The sequence below is a fragment of the Aquarana catesbeiana genome, linkage group LG03, assembly GCF_042186555.1.
Source record: "Aquarana catesbeiana isolate 2022-GZ linkage group LG03, ASM4218655v1, whole genome shotgun sequence".
NCBI classification, from domain to species: domain Eukaryota; kingdom Metazoa; phylum Chordata; class Amphibia; order Anura; family Ranidae; genus Aquarana; species Aquarana catesbeiana.
The window spans coordinates 711,928,605-711,944,631 of record NC_133326.1 but is presented as its reverse complement, the minus strand read 5'-3'; positions in this window follow the sequence as shown (position 1 = coordinate 711,944,631).

The following is a 16,027-nucleotide window of genomic DNA, read 5'->3' as shown; positions in this document are numbered from 1 at the left end:
GATGGTAAAAAAAAAAAGTCCTGCTTGCCGCATCTTTGAGGCGCTGTAGGATCAGTGTATACACCGCTCCTAAAGCACCCCTGCCCATTGAAATCAATGGGCAGCGCCGCCAAACCACCGGCAAAGCACCGCTGTGGGCGGGTTTAACCCTTTATCGGCCGCTAGCAGGGGTTAAGGCTATGTTTCCACTAGTGTGTCCCCAAAGTCGCGCGATTTTGCCGCGATTTTTTACCGCGATTTGAAGCAATGCCTGTATCTATGGACCTCAAGTCGCATCAAAGTGGGACCAAAGTAGTGCAGGGACTACTTTGAAGTCGCTGCGACTTGAAGTCGCACAGATATGAACGGTACTCATTGGAAATCATGGGAAACAATTTGTCATGCGACTTTTCAGTCCCAAGTCGCATGAAAAGTCGCACTAGTGGAAACAGAGCCTAAAAGCACCCTGCTAGCAGCCAAATAGCACCGAAAAAATGACGGTAGAGCGCCGCTAAAAATACCGGCGCTTTACCGACGCCTCAGTGTGAAAGTAGCCTTAGATCCATGACTCAAAAAAGCCAATCACAATCAAGCTGCAATTAGTTTTTACAAGTCACAAACTTTTTTTTTTTTACATTCAAGATGTTTCCAGAACAGGGAGGATTATAACTTTTGCTGGTTTCTTTGGGTATTTGTGTCTCCAGTTGTTAGGTGAACAATCCTGACGTTCTCCGCACTCCCAGGACAAGAAAGGATCTTTCTAATAATAACACATATAGCAATAAATGTGCTTTTATTAATGAGAAGATCATCAATTAAAATGTCATCAATTAAAAAAAAAAAAAAAATAAAAAGGTGCTCAACAAGACAGGAAATGAGCAGTAAAAGTATGACCTCCAACCCTTCCTCACTGGATCCCAATTGCTCTGAAGTCCAGAACTCCTCTTATTTGCACCCTTTAGGTCTTGATAATTATGACATTGTTTGTTCTATTGGTTCAATTAGTGCGCAAAGAAAAAAAAAACAAAAACTTCTGATTCTGCTAGAAATCTAGTGAGCAGAACTTCCTGCACACTGAGCCTGTACTGCACTCGGATTAGTTAGAATTGTTCTGTACCATCTCTGAGAAATACAAAACAACTCCCACCTAGGAGACAGGGAGGTGTTCTGTAGTCCTGTCCTAGGGTGAAAAGGCTGCTCCTCTATACAGCATGATGAGTGAGCACCCTAGAACAGGAAGTGTGTTACTGGCAAGATCAGCAGATTTGGGGGAGGGACTAATGCAGCCACCATCTTGAACCAGTAATGTATTCCATTTTTGTTCCTGAGTTTAGATACATATTACAGCTCTTCTTTCAGAGACTCGTGTCGTGGCACGGACATTTACATAACTTGTATGGCAGTAGGTGCCGATACAACCACATGTACCTAATTCAGACAAACATTGTGAGTGTTGCTGTAACACTGCTGACATTTGCAACAAAATCATGTAGGTCTTACTACCACCGCTTCCCGCACATGGTCTAGTGTGGGGCTCGACCAATCCCAGGCACTGGTGTGAAATTGCAACTAGAAATTGTCAGCCCATTAACTGTTCCACACCCCCTGTGCACTCTCACTCCTGAGCTGCCAGATCCGCTACAGCATCCTTTGTTTGGCTGGCGAGAGCAGGTGGGGAGTCGGGGGGGTCACATGACCCGTGGTAAAGTGCGGTTCACCGCCACTGACCAACTAATGTTGCATCTCTGAGTCAGGATCGGAGCTTAGTTGGTCAGTGGGGGTGACGAGGAAGGGGGGAGCTTTCGTGGACAGGCCCGTCCATTGAATGTGTAGGTGCTACATTGCTGCTGATGTTTTTGGGACGTCTCTTTGCTAAATATATGGGGCTGCCAAATTCCTATTGACACAGGCCTCGGCCATGCAGTTCCAGGCAGCTGGTTTCTAGATTCAAAGTAAATTTGTCAAGCCCTGGTCTAGTGCCCAATCACTCATACCTGTCCCCAATCAGTTGCCAGCTAGGCGATTCCACGAAAGTGTCAGACATATTGACTGATGTCATTATATGGCTGGGTGGAAGTTCAATCATGCTGAGCAGCACTGAAGATAGACGGGCTGATTATATTAAACTGGAGAGTGCAAAATCTGGTGCAGCTCTGCCTAGAAACCAATCAGCTTCTAGTTTTTATCATCAAAGCTTAAAGTGTAACCTTTATAAATCAATTCACTGTCAGTCCCTCTCCTTTATCAGGTGATAATGCACAGTGATAGTGCAATAGATGCCTCTAAAAACATTTATTTTTTTTTTTAAAGAGATCTTCAGGCCGGTCACGTGACTTCCTGCTACTCCGATCCCCGGGCTACAGTGGGAGGGGCCAAGCTCTCACTGTGATGTTAGCCAGGAGGTCACATGACTAGCATGCTGGCTGCTCTGCCCCTCCCGCTGTAGCAGAACGACCAGGAGTCACATGACCAGCTTGAAGATATCTGAAAAAAAATTATTTAGAGGCTTCGTTTTCAATAAATACTTGTACTGTGAGTTGTCGCTGCATAAAGGAGCTGACAGGGAGGGAGAGGACAGAGAGCTGCGGATGACGGAGGTATGTAGTAAACTGACCACGATGTCAGGGCTCAGCAGCCATTATAAACCAAGGTCAGTTTCCAGGGGAGGGCAGTGCCAGGCAGGTTTTTTACAGTTTAGTGAGGGGATTTACTCTAATAAATATTGTCCATCTTTTAAAACATCTCTCACTATAAGGAGGACAGATTGTATGGAGTGTTGGAAGAGGCGATCCTGCCGCTGGATAAAGCCCCCAATACAGGAACACCCTCCAGGATTTAACCGGTTTGTCCTTTACCCGGCATAGAATGAAATCCTTTCTTCCTATAAAACATTTTTCCAGGGACGTAAAATAGAACATAGATGTCAGGACACCTAGGTTTTAGAATGACCTTTAAATGACTTTTTATATACAGTATATACCATAGGCGTGCGCAGCCTATTGCATTAGGGTGTGCACCCGAAAGCTCAAGCACACATACATATATATATATATATATATATATATATATATATATATATATATATATATTGTCAAAAGTATTGGGACGCCTGCCTTTACACGCACATGAACTTTAATGCCGTCTTAGTCCATAGGGTTCAATATTGAGTTGGCCCACCCTTTGCAGCTATAAAAGCTTCAACTCTTCTAGGAAGGCCGTCCACAATGTATAGGAGTGTGTCTATGGGAATGTTTGACCATTCTTCCAGAAGGGCATTTGTGAGGTCAGGCGCTGATGTTGGACAAGAAGGTCTGCCTTGCAGTCTCCACTCGAATTCATCCCAAAGGTGTTCTATCGGGTTGAGGTCAGGACTCTGTGCAGGCCAGTCAAGTTCCTCCACCCCAACCTCGCTCATCCATGTCTTTATGGACCTTGCTTTGTGCACTGGTCCAAATCATTTGATGGAGGGGGGATTATGGTGTAGGGTTGTTTTTCAGGGGTTGGACTTGGCCCCTTAGTTCCAGTAAAGGGAACTCTTAAGGCGTCAGCATACCAAGACATTTTGGACAATTTCATGCTCTCAACTTTGAGGGAACAGTTTGGGGACGACCCCTTCCAACATGACTGCACACCAGTGCACAAGGCAAGGTCCATAAAGACATGGACTTAGCAGGGGTGGTGGGAAATTAACTTCAAGTGCAATAATTCACATTATAACTGTAACTAAAACATATACAATTAAGTGTAACACTCTAAAAAATAAAAAATCCAAAGTGCTATAATGGTGTGAACCTCCCAACTAAAAAGTTGTTGCACTCAAAGGTAATTTGTATTGCAATTATCTGTAGAGGGGTTTCCACCATCCCTGCTAAGGCAGCACTGATGGGCACTGATAGGCAGCACTGATTGGCAGCGTTGATGGGCACTAATTGGTAGCACTGATGTGCACTGATAGGTGGCACTGATAGGCAGCACTGATTGGCACTAATGGGCACTGATTGGCACTGATAGGTGGCACTGATATGTATCACTGATGGGCTCTTATTGGTAGCACTTATGGGCACTGATAGGCTCTGATTCGCAGCACTGATTGGCAACACTGATGGACACTGTTTGGCACTTATAGGCAGCACTGATTGGAAGCACTGATGGGCACTGATAGGCAGCACTGATGGGCACTGGTAGGTGGCACTGATAGGCAGCACTGATGGGCACTAATTGTCAGCACTGATGGGCACTGATATGCAGCACTGATGGGCACTGATATGCAGCACTGATGTGCACTGATTGGCACTGATAGGCAGCACCGATGGGCACTGATATGCAGCACTGACAGGCAGCATTGGTTGGCACTGATTTACAGCATTGGTTGGCACTGATTTACAGCATTGGTTGGCACTGATAGGCAGCACTGGTTGGCACTGATAGGCAGCACTGGTTGGCACTGATAGGCAGAATTGGTTGGCACTGATAAGCAGCACTGGCACAGATAGGCAGTACTGGTTGGCACTGATAGGCGGCACTGGTTTGCACTGATAGGCAGCACTGGTTTACAATGGTTGGCACTGATAGGCAGAATTGGTTGGCACTGATAAGCAGCACTGGCACAGATAGGCAGTACTGGTTGGCACTGATAGGCAGCATTGGTTGGCACTGATAGGCAGCATTGGTTGGCACTGATAGGCAGCATTGGTTGGCACTGATTGGCAGCATTGGTTGGCACTGATTGGCAGCATTGGTTGGCACTGATTGGCAGCATTGGTTGGCACTGATCGGCAGCATTGGTTGGCACTGATTGGCAGCATTGGTTGGCACTGATCGGCAGCATTGGTTGGCACTGATCGGCAGCATTGGGTGGCACTGATTGGCAGCATTGGGTGGCACAGATAGGAGAGAGGGGGAGTTTCACATTCAGCAGACGGTGAGAATTGCCAGAGCTGTTCAGTGTATGAAACTGTCAGATAATGACACTGCATGCAGGGAGAGAGACCAGCTGTTAAAAGACAGCGGTGATGCTGGTGGTGGGCGGGACTGAACAGTTACCAAACACCAGCCAATGGGATGGGTCTGGGCAGGCCGCTACATTTCTCTGGCTCCGCCCCCTCTCTGAAGCAGCCCAATCATTGGCTGGTGTTGGCGCTTGATCCTGCCCACCCCCGACATAGCGGCTGAGTTGTGATGACTTACAACTCAGCCGCGATATCGGGAGTGGGCGGGACCAAGCGCTTTAAACACCAGCCAATGTTTGAGCTCCTTCAGAGAGGGGGCGGGCCACATAAATGTAGCTGCCCACCCAGACCCCATCCCATTGGCTGGTGTTTGATGGCCGTTCTGTCCCGCCCACCCCCGACATCACCCCAACATTTTGACAGCTGGTGTTTCTCCCTGCATGCAGTGTCATTATCTGACAGTTTCATACACTGAACAGTTTTGGCAATTCTCACGATCTGCTGCCTGTGAAACTGTTTCACAGGCAGCGCGGGCCACACACTCTCTTGGATGCAGCATTTTGGGGCAAATCTCTGGACACAGCATGGGGTGATTAGGGTGTGCCCAGGCACACCCGGCACACCCCGTGCGCACGCCTATGGTATATACACATTTAGATAAGATTTAGAGTCTTTTTCACTGCAAATACGATATCCTTTACTTGGGGTGTGGAGTTTTCTTCCAAGGTCTTGGCATAAGGCATGGGAAGATCAGCTCCAGTTACACGGAACACAGGAGAATCCAGGTAATTGAATGCAGGACCTAGAAAAGATTAATAAATAAATATGATATCTTAAGACAAGACAACAATTGACACTGACATAAAATGTAAATTCCAAGGAAGGAAGGAAAAAAAAAAAGGGGGAATGGTTAGAACCCCGGTTTGTTTTTTCACAACTATTTGGGGTCTCTGTAAGCGTGATTTACCCTCACTTCCTGTCCTGCTGAAAATGTTTTACCAGACAGGAAGTTACAGGAACTCTCCAACAGAACAGTGCAGACATTAACCACTTCAGCCCCGGAAGGATTTACCCCCTTCCTGACCAGAGCACTTTTTACAATTTGGCACTGCGTCGCTTTAACTGCTAATTGCGCGGTCATGCAATGCAAAACAAAATTTGCGTCCTTTTCTTCCCACAAATAGAGCTTTCTTTTGATGGTATTTGATCACCTCTGCCGTTTTTATTTTTTGCGCTATACACGGAAAAAGACTGAAAATTTTGAAAAAAAAAATGTTTTTTTTTTTTGTTCTAAAAAAAATCCAATAAACTCAATTTTAGTCATACATTTAGGCCAAAATGTATTTGGCCACATGTCTTTGGTAAAAAAAATGTCAATAATCGTATATTTATTGGTTTGCGCAAAAGTTATAGCGTCTACAAACTAGAGTACATTTTCTGGAATTTACACAGCCTTTAGTTTATGACTGCCTATGTCATTTCTTGAGGTGCTAAAATGGCAGGGCAGTACAAAACCCCCACAAATGACCCCATTTTGGAAAGTAGACACCCCAAGGAAATTGCTGAGAGGCATGTTGAGCCCATTGAATATTCATTTTTTTTGTCCCAAGTGATTGAATAATGACAAAAAAAAAAATTACAAAAAGTTGTCACTAAATGATATATTGCTCACACAGGCCAAGGGCATATGTGGAATTGCACCCCAAAATACATTTAGCTGCTTCTCCTGAGTATGGGGATACCACATGTGTGGGACTTTTTGGGAGCCTAGCCGCGTACGGGGCCCCGAAAACCAATCACCGCCTTCAGGATTTCTAAGGGCGTACATTTTTGATTTTACTCCTCACTGCCTATCACAGTTTCGGAGGCCATGGAATGCCCAGGTGGCACAAAACCCCCCAAATGACCCCATTTTGGAAAGTAGACACCCCAAGCTATTTGCTGAGAGGTATAGTGAGTATTTTGCAGCTCTCATTTGTTTTTGAAAATGAAGAAAGACAAGAAAAAAAAATTTTTTCTTTTTTTAAATTTTCAAAACTTTGTGACAAAAAGTGAGGTCTGCAAAATACTCACCATACCTCTCAGCAAATAGCTTGGGGTGTCTACTTTCCAAAATGGGGTCATTTGGGGGGGTTTTGTGCCACCTGGGCATTCCATGGCCTCCGAAACTGTGATAGGCAGTGAAGAGTGAAATCAAAAATTCACGCCCTTAGAAAGCCTGAAGGCGGTGCTTGGTTTTCGGGGCCCCGTACGCGGCTAGGCTCCCAAAAAGTCCCACACATGTGGTATCCCCGTACTCAGGAGAAGAAACAGAATGTATTTTGGGGTGTAATTTCACATATTTCCATGGCATGTTTGAGCAATATATCATTTAGTGACAACTTTGTGCAAAAAAAAAAAAAAAAAATTTGTCTCTTTCCCGCAACTTGTGTCACAATATAAAATATTCCATGGACTCGACATGCCTCTCAGCAAATAGCTTGGGGTGTCTACTTTCCAAAATGGGGTCATTTGGGGGGGTTTGAACTGTCCTGGCATTTTATGCACAACATTTAGAAGCTTATGTCACACATCACCCACTCTTCTAACCACTTGAAGACAAAGCCCTTTCTGACACTTTTTGATTACATGAAAAAATTATTTTTTTTTGCAAGAAAATTACTTTGAACCCCCAAACATTTATATATTTTTTAAAGCAAATGCCCTACAGATTAAAATGGCGGGTGTTTCATTTTTTTTTTCACACAGTATTTGCACAGCGATTTTTCAAACGCATTTGCAATGGCATCTTGGGAGACCCTGTGAAAGTGTGTCTAGTCTGTGCGATGCTGTACCCTACGCTAATAAACAACTAGTGAATGGTAGCGTTCAAAACATTCACCAATGCAAAGACCAGGATTGCATAGCTGCCAACTGTCCCGAATTTCCCGGGACATTCCCGGGACTTGGACTTCATTCCCGGATTTGTGGTGTCCCGGGAAATGTCCCGAAAAATTCGGTTCCGGTTTTTGAAACCGCCGCCGCCGCTAGAGGTCGGCGGCCGGCGGAGACATTGTCTCCGCCGGCCGCCATTTTGTTGAAGTTCAGGAGACGGCTGGGGGGAGGCTAGACGAAGCTTCTGCGTCGCCCCCCGCTCCGCCTCGGCCCGCCCCGCTCCGCCTCGGCCCGCCTACCCCCCGCCCCGCTGCCAGTCTGATATGGAAAGGGGCGGGGGTTCTAGGTGGGGGGTGAGCGCGCGCACCGCTGTGGGACACGATGTGAGTGGGGGGGGCACTGGGGACACCTGATGTGAGTGGGGGGGGGCACTGGGGACACCTGATGTGAGTGGGGGGGGGCACTGCACTGGGGACACCTGATGTGAGTGGGGGGGGCACTGGGGACACCTGATGTGAGTGGGGGGGGGGGCGGGGCACTGGGGACACCTGATGTGAGTGGGGGGGGCACTGGGGACACCTGATGTGAGTGGGGGGGGCACTGGGGACACCTGATGTGAGTGGGGGGGGCACTGGGGACACCTGATGTGAGTGGGGGGCGGGGCACTGGGGACACCTGATGTGAGTGGAGGGGGGCACTGGGGACACCTGATGTGAGTGGGGGGGGCACTGGGGACACCTGATGTGAGTGGGGGGGGCACTGGGGACACCTGATGTGAGTGGGGGGGCACTGGGGACACCTGATGTGAGTGGGGGGCGGGGCACTGGGGACACCTGATGTGAGTGGGGGGCGGGGCACTGGGGACACCTGATGTGAGTGGGGGGCGGGGCACTGGGGACACCTGATGTGAGTGGGGGGCGGGGCACTGGGGACACCTGATGTGAGTGGGGGGCGGGGCACTGGGGACACCTGATGTGAGTGGGGGGCGGGGCACTGGGGACACCTGATGTGAGTGGGGGGCGGGGCACTGGGGACACCTGATGTGAGGGGGGGCGGGGCACTGGGGACACCTGATGTGAGGGGGGGCGGGGCACTGGGGACACCTGATGTGAGGGGGGGGCGGGGCACTGGGGACACCTGATGTGAGTGGGGGGCGGGGCACTGGGGACACCTGATGTGAGTGGGGGGCGGGGCACTGGGGACACCTGATGTGAGTGGGGGGCGGGGCACTGGGGACACCTGATGTGAGTGGGGGGCGGGGCACTGGGGACACCTGATGTGAGTGGGGGGCGGGGCACTGGGGACACCTGATGTGAGTGGGGGGCGGGGCACTGGGGACACCTGATGTGAGTGGGGGGCGGGGCACTGGGGACACCTGATGTGAGTGGGGGGCGGGGCACTGGGGACACCTGATGTGAGGGGGGGGCGGGGCACTGGGGACACCTGATGTGAGGGGGGGGCGGGGCACTGGGGACACCTGATGTGAGGGGGGGGCGGGGCACTGGGGACACCTGATGTGAGGGGGGGGCACTGGGGACACCTGATGTGAGGGGGGCTCCGCCGGGGACACCTGATGTGAGGGGGGGCTCCGCCGGGGACACCTGATGTGAGGGGGGCTCCGCCGGGGACACCTGATGTGAGGGGGGGCTCCGCCGGGGACACCTGATGTGAGGGGGGGCTCCGCCGGGGACACCTGATGTGAGGGGGGGCTCCGCCGGGGACACCTGATGTGAGGGGGGGCTCCGCCGGGGACTCCTGATGTGAGGGGGGGCTCCGCCGGGGACACCTGATGTGAGGGGGGGCTCCGCCGGGGACACCTGATGTGAGGGGGGGCTCCGCCGGGGACACCTGATGTGAGGGGGGCTCCGCCGGGGACACCTGATGTGAGGGGGGCTCCGCCGGGGACTCCTGATGTGAGGGGGGGCTCCGCCGGGGACTCCTGATGTGAGGGGGGCTCCGCCGGGGACTCCTGATGTGAGGGGGGGCTCCGCCGGGGACTCCTGATGTGAGGGGGGGCTCCGCCGGGGACTCCTGGTGTGAGGGGGGCTCTGCTGGGGGCACCTGATGCAAGGATGGACTCTGCTCGGACATCTGAAGCAAGGACGGACGGCTGGTGACACGCTCAGGGATCCCACTGATTCTGCATTATGGTGAGTTGAATGATTTCATTAAGTGTTCTTGCATAGCAAGACCACTTACTGTTATCTCACATATATATTATTATTATAGCCAAATTTACCACCCTAACTCCTCCCACAGTTTTTACACTACATAGACAAGTAATATACCGAAACGTGCGGATTGTTCCCGAATGGTGTGCTATTACTTTGTGGAACGTTTCGCCGAATGGTTCACGAAATATCGTCGTTTTTGCGGCGAAATTGGTCCCATAGGAATGAATGGGGAAACTAGAGTGGGAGATGACAAAAGCTGGAAAATCAGAACATGATTTCTAAACTGCCGCCACTCCCTCATTTTCAAGCCCACCTACACAAATCTTATATCAAAACGTTCAGCTATCCCTGCTGCCACTAAACATGTCCACGGCTAAGCCATAGTCCTGATAGTTTTCACAATATGACCATTTGTTTGCAACTCACACCGTCCATTGACATTCATTGAAACTACACTCTAGCCCCTTCAAATTTGAAGGGCAATTTCTAAACTGCGACCGTGCCTTCATTTTTAATATTTCAGAGACATACTATGTATCAAAATCTAGGTCTGGGTCTTGTGATTCTCACAATATAAAGATCTTCACTATAGGATGTATAGTTTTTAAAATACGGCCATTTGTTTAGAGGTCATTTCAGGAAATTTTAGCCATTAATCAGAGTGTACTGTTAGTGTTTGTTTTGTTGCCATGGTTACCAAAGCTTCTGTTATACACAGGGGGGAAGGTGGCTGGAGCATCTCAGCTCTGATTACAGAGCCCGGGGGAGGGGACAGACACACCATGTACTGATTTATAATAGAGGAATATGATGGGGCAGTTTTGATGGGGTAATTCTGATGGGGCAGTTTTGATGAAGCAGTATTTGGGAAGCATAAACAGGGCATGAGCGTTGCTAGGAAACAGTGGTTGTAAACACAAGATGCTGAGACACCCCAAATGCACGTGACTTCATCTGCTAGGCTTGATAATGCTTGTAGACTCCTCCCACAGTTTTCACACTACAGAGACAAATAATATACCGAAACGAGCGGATTGTTCCCGATTGGTGTGTGATTACTTTGTGGAATGTTTCGCCGAATGGTCCACGAAATGACGTTTTTGCGGCGAAATTGGTCCCATAGGAATGAATGGCGAAATGTTCAAAACTAGAGTGGGAGGTGACAAAAGCTGACAACCCCATGATCAGCCAAAACATTATGACCGCCCCATGATCAGCCAAAACATTATGACCGCCCCATGTAAAAAAAAAAATATTTTTGAAAAAAAAAATAATTTTTGAAAAAAAAAACAAATTCATTTTGAAAAAAAATAATAAAAAAAAAAATCATTTTTGAAAAAAAAATTTTTGAAAAAAAAATCATTTTTGAAAAAAAAAAAATCATTTTTGAAAAAAAAAATCATAATTTTTGAAAAAAATGTTCAGCTCTTTCAGCTAATGATGAGACTTCAACTTTTTTACTACTATTTATACTTTTTAAAATATTAAGCTTTTTAACACTTTTCACATTTACTCAAGCCACTCCATCCAGTTACTCCGCCCACTCCAATTGTAGAGGCAAGAACACTTTCACAATTTCCCCAGAAATTGTACCTTTTCTAGTTTTATATTACAATGTAATAATAGAAATAATGCACTTCAATCATCCTGACACCATAACAACCATGGTGCCGGGATGATTGAAGTGCTAACACCAGGTGTTTGGAGTATCTTTATCTGCTGATTGTTAAACTTTCTAGAATACACATATTTCTATTGTGTAGGATCTGGGGCTGCTGTCCCGTCATTCCCCTCTCTCTCCCCCTCTCCATCCCTCATTCATTTCAGACTCTAACCACACCCTCTAGAGCCACGCCCATTTAAGCCACGGCCACAATTTCGCGTAAACCACGCCCATTTTTCGGCGCGCCGCACTTCGCGCGCCGCACTTGTCTCTTTTTGCCAGGTCACGCCTGCTGACGACTGCCCCGCCCCCTAATTATTGGACAGCTCCGCCTACAACCACAAAAGTGTCCCACATTTTTTTTTTACAATGTTGGCAACTATGGGATTGTCAGGACAGGAGGGACAATAATAGTGGGTGTCACGCCTATATCCGCGCTTGCTGCAGACACAACATCTTTTTTGGGGGGGTTCGTTGGGTAGGGGTACTCGGGAGGACATAAAGAAAATGCCTCTCATGCAGCCGACTGCATTTGGTTGGGGATGTGAATGGGGGAAGTACGGGCGCTGCATTAGTGGTGGGTTCCCAATTAGGATTGGCGAATGCAGCAGGAAGGGCATTATGGGCACGACGGGCCTGTGTTTGTCTCCTTGGTGGCAGCGGGACACTACTTGTGGTTGCCACCTCACCAGCTTGAACTGCACTTATGGGACTCGCCACGTCACCAAGTGTTACTGCAGTGCTGGTTTGACTACGACCGGGGTGTACTAGGCCGCTGGCACTTGCCAGTTCACCAAAACGCTACCAAAAAAACTGTTAGCGATCGCAGGGATCAGGCCTGACTCTGCGAACGCTACAGTTATGCGTTTAGTGTTTTGTAAGTGACAGTGATCGATCGATACTGCACTTGGGTGGGCTGGGCCGGGCGGAGGGGCAAAACGCAGGTGCTAGCAGGTATCTGGGCTGATCCCGCTAACACTGTGTTTTTGGGAACCCTAAACTGCTGGGGACGCTAGTATAGATCTGATCGGATCAGATATTGATCCGTTCAGATACTATACCACTAAGGGAGGTGTATGCTGCGTGCGTGGGTGTTAGCGGTACTGGCGCTAATCTGACGCTGCCCTGGGCGACGCATATCACCGCCGGGCGATCAGGGGGCTAAACCTTTATTCGGTAATAAACGGCGGGTGCCCTGACACTATAAAAAATAAATGAACTAACCAGCTTCAACCGTAACGGTTATACGGTGATCAGTGGTGAAAGGGTTAACTAGGGGGCAATCAAGGGGTTAAAACATTTATTAGGTAGTATATGGGGGTCCCTGACGCTATAAAATGCTGACGGCGAACCTAAATATTTATGTCCCTAACTAGCGTCACCAGCGACACTAATACAGCGATCAGAAAAATGATCGCTTAGTGACACTGGCGACGGGGTGATCAAGGGGTTAAAACTTGGTTAGGGGGGTATCCTAGACCTAAAGGGGGCTAACACTAACTGCCCTAACACTTCTAACTGTCACAAACTGACACCATGCAGTAATCAGAAAAAAAAAACACTGCTTGGTGTCAGTGTGACGGGGGGGGGAGGGGTGATTGGGGGGCGATCGGGGGTATTATGTATGCCTGGCATGTTCTACTGTGTGTGTGTGTGTGTTGTGCACTCACATGTCTTCTCTCCTCGGCGCCGGAACGGAAACTGCCGAGCCGAGGAGAGATGACATCACAGGCAGGGGATGATTGTCATTGGCTGGGAGCGATCGCGAGGGGGGGGCCACGATCGGATGGCCTCCCCCTCGTCTCTAAACGCTCCCAGACAAAAGCCGACCGCCACTGGCACCGGGGGGGGGGGTCCGATCGGCCACCCCCCCGCCCGCGGGAAGGCAATCACGTACCAGGTACGTGATTTTGCCTGCCCGTGCCATTGTGTTCATGTATATAGTCGTTAGGCGGTCGGCAAGCGGTCGGCAAGTGGTTAATTGGACACTTACCTGTCCCTGGGTCCAGCGATGCGGGGGATCGAAGCCCCGCTCGTCCCCCCCCCCCCCACCGCTCGTCGGCATTTCAACTGTGGGCGTCGGGCTGTGGCTTCATCTGTAATGGGTCCCAGATGATTGACAGAAGGGAGCAGAGCCGAGCCCTTCCTGTGCCGAGGGGGAAGTGATGTCACCAGCCCAGGCAAAGGAAGAGGCAGACTACGAGTGACCACCTAGCAACAGGCATTTAGAGGTAAGTAAAAAAAAAAATATATATATATCCAAATGTTTTTTTGTTTTTAGAATTTTTCAGGTATTTTTGTTTTTTTGGGTGGAACCCCACTTTAAGCAAACACTTCACAATGCTACTGAAAAAGGCCATAACTTCTTGGCTTCATCAGCAGTGGAGCTGTGAAAGGTGGTGCTTGATCTGTATTTTATGAGTCAGTGGCATTAAATAAATATCTAGCTTAGAGAAGATCGTTCTGAATGTAGGCAAGAGACTCCACCCTGCAGATACTAAATCTTATGTGTGACAAGTTCTTGTTTGTTTTTATTTCTGTAATAAGGGACAGCTCAGAAATGTTACCATGCAATGAAATAATTACTTCCTGAGTGAAGTGAATAGACAATGCAGGTTTGTAGGCTCCCAAGATACACTTCAAATATATAAGTTAGTGGGAAATGCATCAAGGGTTCTGTGTATATCTGTGTGCACTCACACTCACTTCTCATCATAGATCTATTAATCCAGTTTGAGTGTACGAAGTGCACACAGCTTTAGTAGTAGAGGTCGACCGATATAATGCCTATTTTTTTTTAAATTTTTTTTAATAAAAAAATTAGGTTACGATGAGTAGATACCCAATTAGTCAAGATTTAATAATTGTGCACGTCTGAGAAACAATTTTTTTTCATTTAAATATATTTTTAAATATATTTTTTTACACTTTAAAAAAATAATAATTTTTTATTCAACTTGATTGATGTATAACAAACAAAAAAAAAAAAAGTTTTGACCAGAGATGAACCTGTAATCAATAAAGTGTATCTCATACAATTAGAATATAATCAAAAAGTTAATTTATTTCAGGGTCAATTTGGCTGTTTTGCAGGCAGGCTGGTAAGTGTGCTTGGAAATATTTTGTTTGTGACGTGTGTTGCTCTTCCATGTGTACCTTACTGCAAAGCCTAGTTATAGGTTGGTGTGGTTGCCACTTTTTTGTACAATAAAATGTAAATACCTGGAAAGGTTAGACCTACAAATTAATTAGCATTAATGCAACTAACATGAAAAAATATATCTGGTGCTGGCCGGGTGTGCTTTAATACAATAACAATTATAAGACCCCTTTCATACTGGGGCACTTTGCAGGCGCTGCAGCACCAAAAATAGCGCCTGCAAAGCGCCCTGAATCAGCCGCTGCTGTCTCTCCAATGTGAAAGCCCCGGGGGCTTTCACACTGGAACGGTGCGCTGTCAGGACGCTAAAAAAAGTCCTGTTAGTAGCATCTTTAGAGCGGTGCTCCTAAACCGCTCCTGCCCATTGAAATCAATGGGGCAGCGCAGGCTATACCGCCAGCATAGCGCTGCTGCAGCGAAGATTTGTGGGCGGTTTTAACCCTTTTTCGGTCACTAGCGAGGGTTAAAACCACCCCGCTAGCGGCCGTATAGCACAGCTAAAACGATGGTAAATATAGCGCCGCTTTACCGCCGACGCCCCCACCGCCCCAGTGTGAAAGGGGCCAGCTTGCAAGAGATAAATCACAATACGTGCTTGCTGCAAATGCATTATACTTTCTGTTTAATGCTTTGCAATGTATTTTGAGTCCCTATGATAATGACACACTGGGGGAAGGCATTCAATGCAATTTTTTATGTCACACAGTATTTGCGCAGCGTTTTTTTAGCTGCAATTTTTTTTGGAAAAAATACACTTTAACCACTTCAGCCCCGGAAGGATTTACCCCCTTAATGACCAGGCCATTTGTTTGCGATTCGGCACTGCGTTGCTTTAACTGACACTTGCGTGGTCGTGCGACGCTGTACCCAAACAAAATTGACATCCTTTTTTTTTTCCCACAAGAGGTTTCTTTTGGTGGTATTTGACCACCTCTGCGGTTTTTATTTTTTGCGCTATAAACAAAAAAAGAGTGGCAATTTTGAAAAAAAAAAAGCAATATTTTTTACTTTTTGCTATAATAAATATTACTCAAAAAATATATATATATTTATATATAAATAAATATATATTACATTGACAGATCCCCGTTCTGGCTCTCTGTGGAGCGATCGCATGGCCCCTATGGTAGGTAGGTTGTAGAGGGAACATTGTATATACAGCTATTATGAGAAGGGGGGGGGGGGGGGGGGGTAACACTTACCAGGTGAGGCAGCCATCTTTTGAGAT